Raw genomic sequence first — 6000 nt, forward strand, 5'->3', positions numbered from 1 at the left:
GGTTGTTTGAGTGATAGCTTTCTTATTGAAGCATTAGACTGAGAAATTGGTGATTTAACTTCTGTTTCTAATGTCTCTTTGAGAAAATCACTTATCTTTTCAGCCCAACAAATTATTATAATTTTCCCCAGTAGTAACAGTAATACCTTGTTATATAATCTTTTAAAATTTATATTTTTAAAAATTAATATAAGCACATAGTTTTAAGGGTCAAAAATTTAAAAGATTTATTAAAAACAGCATCTCCCTTCCACCATCCTCGTTCATCCCCATTTCTCACTCTGAGAGGCAATTACTTTTGAACACTTTCTAACTTTTTTGATATGTACCTCTGTTTCTGGTTTACGGTATATGCTCTTAATTTTTCATATTTATATAATGTCTTCTGATTTTCCATAAGAGAAAATGAGACTTATATTCTCTTAATCTCACTGCCATTGCCCCACAGATACGCACTTCAGAAACCCTTCCAGCAGTGCTCTATCATAATTTAATTAGATCAGTATTTGCTATATTATTGTGACTATGAAAACACTATTCTTAGATGAGCCATATGGTATGGTATGATTACTTTTCTTGAAAACTTCTCCCCATCTCCATCGGAATTAATATTGCCTATTATTTTTTACTAGTTTCCTGCATTTTTCTTACACATTCATCCCCTTCCTCCCCTGTTTTCCTGAATCTCTCCATATGATTGAAGAAATGAGATATTCTATCACTTTCTTTGCAAATAGCTCTTCCAGAACCTTCTGGCCTTCTTTAATCTGTAGTAGCTGCTCCTTAAGCCAGCTGCCCAGCTGTCTTTTCAGCATTCCCACTTATGTCATCCTGGGATGCCTTCCACTTCTTTGAGATGAAGCCTCTGTTTTCTGAATCTCATGACATCTTTTTTCTCAGTTATTTTCCTTACTTTTGGTAAAGTGTCTTTTCTAGCAGCTTCCTGAGAAAGGATACAGGGAGTTACCATTTTTGGTCTGGATTTTGTTGTTGTCGTTGTTTGAAAGAAATCCCATGAGTGGAAATTTCTTTGACTATTGCTGTATAAGATGTGTTCTTTCCTCTTCACCAAGGACAGTGATGCCTTTAGGCTAACAACTTTTCAGGTACTGGGCTTGGAACAAATCCCGTCACATTATGTACCATGGGAAACATAAAACCAGGGGTCAACAAGAGAGAAGAAGCCTCCCCCCCGCACCTCCCACCCCCCTCCCATTCTAAAGTATAAACAACGAATGTAGTTGTATCAGTAAAGGAGCAAACTGCTTATGATCTAGGCTGTTTGAGAACTTGTTGGATGCTTATAGGAGTTGTTCAAGAATGCTGGCTGTTTAGCCCCAGGAGACTTTGATGCCAGAGGACGTTACAGGCCCTCCTACCAGAGTGGAAGCTACAATGTTATGGGAAGCTGAGCTTGGGTGCAGCACCTCTGGGGATGTAGTCGGGATTGAGGGTGGGGTGTCTTAGCTAGGTCCTCTTCCAGGCACCCAGAGTGAGTTCTCAGGGTCATTTTGGAAAATCTTGTAGCTTGCATTACGTTACGTATATCCTCCTTTCGTTGGGTTTCAGATGCTAGGTTAGAAATCATTTAGTCGCAGAATTTAAAAATCATTTCTTCATCATAGTCTAGATTCCTATACTTCTGCTAAGAAACCTGAAACTTCTTAGGTTCTTGATTCTTTTTCTGTGGCTTGTTTTTTGCTTTTTCGTTTTTCTATAGAAGACTTTGGAATCCTCTCCTTGGCCCTCCTCTAAAATTCATGATAACATTGCCTTTTGGAGCAGACCTATATTTATACATTATGCTAAGTACTCATTAGACCCTTTTTTCGTCTGGAAATTCATATTCTTTAACTTTGTGGAAGTTTGATGAATTGTTTATATGATAATATCCCCCTCTCTATTTTCTTTTTCCAGTCAGATATACCCCTAACACTATCCCTCCCATCTTTTTAAGTTTCCTCTTTTATTTTATATCTTTTATAAAATAAAAGATCTTTGTATCTTTTTTTGACTCTACTTGCTAAGAGAGCTCTTCAGTTTTACCACCTATCCCTTCTACAGAAGTTGTTTTTTTTTTCATTTGTAACATTATAATTTTAATTTCTGAGGTTTTTTTTTATTATTGGTATCTTTTTTTTCATGCATTCTCTTAGCTCTCTGAGATTTTGTTTTGTGTTTGTTGTTTTCTTACAGATTTTCATCTCCCTACAAGGTCTTTATTTTTTTGTTGCCTTTTTCGTTCATTTGTTTTTGTGTCTGTCTTATGTTAGAGAATGTCCTCACATGCCTCATCCTTGGCCATCTGTTCCTGTATAGAATAGAAAGCTGCTGAGTAGCTTTATAATTGTGAGTGGAGCTTGCCACTCTGGGCTTCAGCCCAGTATAATCTTGCTGGGCCATTTTATTGACCATCTTTCCCTAGACCTAGACAGAGTCCTCAGAGAAGAATGTCTAGTCTTTACATAGACCACATAGGTCTGACTCTGAACATTTTGGAAGCCAAGTAGAGGAAAGGTCGAGGACCCTCAGCATTCAGTACATGCGCTTCTATTTTATGTCTGTGAGCCCACAGCTGCACCTGATGTGGTATCATCATCCCCCCTCCACCCTAAACACTGCCTCTTACTCTGCAGTGAATAAACTTCCAGACTAGTATCCACATTGTATTGGGGAAGTGGGGGTCTGGTAACTCTTAAATGTGCTTTCGCCATTACTTCTGTGTACAGTCCCACGTTACCTATGCTTCTAAAGGTACCTAGTTGCCACCAATTCCTGAGCCTCTTGGAGGTACTGTTTTAATTTCGTTGCTTTTCTCGCGCTTGCTTTAAGATTCTAGAATTTACTGAATCAGTTACCACTAACTTCTGTGCTATTTAGTACCCAAAATATTGTTGCTGTCATCTTCCCTATTCTGAAATGTTCTCTTTGTCCTTAAGGGTTTATGCTTTTTAAAAAATCCTTTTACAACCATTTTAGTGTGTATGTTAGTATACTCAAGCTGCTATAACAAAATACCATAGACCAGTGGCTTAAACAACAGAAAATTTTTTTCACAGTTTTGGAGGCTGAAAGTCCAAGATCACAGTGCCAGCATGATCATTTTCTGGGGATCTCTCTCTTGCTCACAGATACGGCCTTCTTGGTGCAGCCTCCAGATGAGGCTGAGAAAGAGAACTCTGTGCCTCCTCCTTTAAGGGCACTAATCCCATCATGAGGGCCTCACCCTCATAACTTCATCAGAATCTCATTACCTCCAAAAAACTCCATCTTCAAATAACCATTACATCAGGAGTTAGGGCTTCAACATACGAATTCTGGGGAGACACAATTCAGTCCGTAAACATGAGGTTTGGGGAGAGAGCAGAGACGAATACATATCTTTAGCCTTCCGTCTTGAACTGGAGTCCATTAAGGAATTTTGGAGCAACAGCCATTAAGTATTTTTAGACTGAAGAGAGAATCCCTTATTCAGAAACAGTACATTATATGAATTCATGTGTGGATTTTAAAACAAGATGGTTTTGATTATATTTGCAGTCCTTGAAGCAAGTTCAGTGAAAGGTGGCAAGATTGTTTAAGGTAACTTTCCTGCCCATCTTCTCCCTTTCTCCACCTAAAATTGTATTGCATCCTTTATCTCCTGATTTCAGTTACTCCTATACAAGTAAGAAGTTGGTCTTAAATATAAGATTTGTATGTTTTATACTTTTTTAGCTGTTTTAAATAAGGAAAATTTCTCTGTCATAAGTTGACTCCTGTCATTGCATTTTCTTTCTTGAATATTTCTAGATTAGAAAGAAAAATTCCCCAAACTTTATTTATGCTAACTTCTCTGTTGTTGTCTTTGTAAATACCTAATCTGCATGGTTGTAGAAAAACCTTTTTCTATGTTAGAGAGTTGTTTTCCTAAATTCCTTTGTAATTTTATATCCATGAGGCAGTTTTTTAGAAATAATGAAAAGTATCTTAAATGAAGTAGATGTCTCATTGTTAATTACAGTAATATACAAAATTTTTAAAACTTTATTTTGAAATAATTATAGGCTTACAGGAAATTACAAACATAGTACATAGAGCCCCCTGTGCCCTTCATACACCTTTATCCATTGATGACATCTTATTTTCCCAGGTATTTTTAAGGTATATTTTTTCATATTATGTAATTCCATGTAATTTTTAATTTTAAACTTTTGAAATTTATTAACTTCAGAATCCAGCGAGATTTAATTCAACTTGGGGAAGAAATGTTTCCTAATCACACTAAGTCAAATAGCTCATTTCTCTTCTTTCCTCACACCAGTTCATATACTTTTATTCAGTCACCTTGAATACTTCCTTTAGAGCTTTGTCATTGTCTGAAAAGTATCTTGTTATTTACTTGTTTAATTTTGTTATCTGTTATATGCACCCCTGTATCATCTGCAAGAATGCTCATCACAAATTAGGTGCTCAGTAAATTTTTACTGACTTTGACATGAGATCCTCCCCCCACCCCCCGCCTTTTATTTTAATGCTTTGGCAATTGAAGCAGTGTTAGAAAAGCCAGCCTTACTGATGTTCAAGAGAAAAAAGCATAATTTTGGAGTATCTCTTCAGTCAGCCTTAACAAAGCCCTGCTATGGGAATCCTTGTTCTCTTATTTTTAGTCTTGAACATTGGAAGTGTCCTTTGATCATTGTCATTATCAAAAATACTTTTATGGAGATTTTTTAAATCTTTTGTGGTAAAAAATTCTAGATTTTCAAGATCTGGGTAAATCCTGAATGATCTTACTCATATATCTCATTTTGATTTTCTAATTGACTGATTTTATTGTGGCTTAAAAAACACATAACATGATCTCTACCCTCTTAACAAAATTGTAAGTGTACAGCTCACTATTATTACCACAGTGTTGTGCAGCAGGTCTCTAGAACTTTTTCATCTTGCATAACTGAAATGTTATACTCACTGACCAGCAACTTCCCACTTCCTCTTCCTCTCAGCCCTTGGCAACCACCATTCTACTTTCTGCTTCTATGAATTTGGCTACTTTTGATATCTCACGTAACCTTTATTTTACAGGAAGTTATCATCGACAGTAGTTGTTATAATGTACACACACATGATTTTTTTTTTCAAAAAAAAGCAAGTTAAATGAGCCCTCTATTCTTTTGAAAGATGGCTATATTTGTTTTGCATTCAGGCAAGATTTTCTTTGCAGAGCTCCTCTGAATTTGGTGTGGAATACTTGTTATTTTGTTTGTTTACCCGATCACTACTCACGTATCAAGTCTTTTTATCAGATAACTTCTAACATGGTTTGTAGATATTTCAGTAGGAACCATGCTTTTCTGAAGTTCTGTTGTTTAAATCTATCATTAGTTAGTAAAAATGGAGTATCTGGAGTATCAATATGCAAAGTGGATACATGGACCTAATATGTAATACATGAGGCATCTTCACAGTTGTAGTTCTCTATTGGTTGTTTACTATGTGTAGCTTTTGTTAAAAATATGTAGTTACTCTCAATTTATTTGAGAAAATATATAATTTTGTGACCATGTTGTTTACAGGGTATAGCTTAAGATTTTTTCCCATCTCAAGTAATTATTTAATTTCAACCATGCAATCTGCTTAATTCTAAGGGAATATGATGAATTTACATCATTGAAGCAGAAAATTCCCACCTGTGAAAAAAATAATATCTTTAGTTTATTATTAATGACTTTGCTGCATGAAAGGTGCCACTGTTAAACCCAGTGATAAAGTCTGCAAATGGGTAGCGGCCTGGTGATGGAGAAGCCCGGTGGTGATGACCACAATTGGTATCTCATACAGCATCTTGTGGCGGGATTAGTATAATGTAGTGAATCCCCAATTAGACAACCCAGCCTTTTTTTTTAAACAGAAAAACAGTGTTCCCCGCTGTCCTCCAAGGATTTCAAAGCCACAACACCTTCAGGTAATTTTATTCCCAAGATGTGGTTATGTGTCATCAAATGAAAAGAAGCATGA

The 6000-nt window shown here is 36.2% G+C and overlaps 1 protein-coding gene across 1 annotated transcript in view; it reads left to right on the top strand.

The window, feature by feature from the left end:
- WDFY3 (WD repeat and FYVE domain containing 3) overlaps positions 1-6000 on the top strand; it is a 214038-nt gene that overhangs the window by 60398 nt on the left and 147640 nt on the right. The window lies entirely within an intron of this gene.

Source organism: Pteropus vampyrus, unplaced genomic scaffold, assembly GCF_000151845.1.
Source record: "Pteropus vampyrus isolate Shadow unplaced genomic scaffold, Pvam_2.0 Scaffold25, whole genome shotgun sequence".
Classification (NCBI taxonomy): Eukaryota; Metazoa; Chordata; class Mammalia; order Chiroptera; family Pteropodidae; genus Pteropus; species Pteropus vampyrus.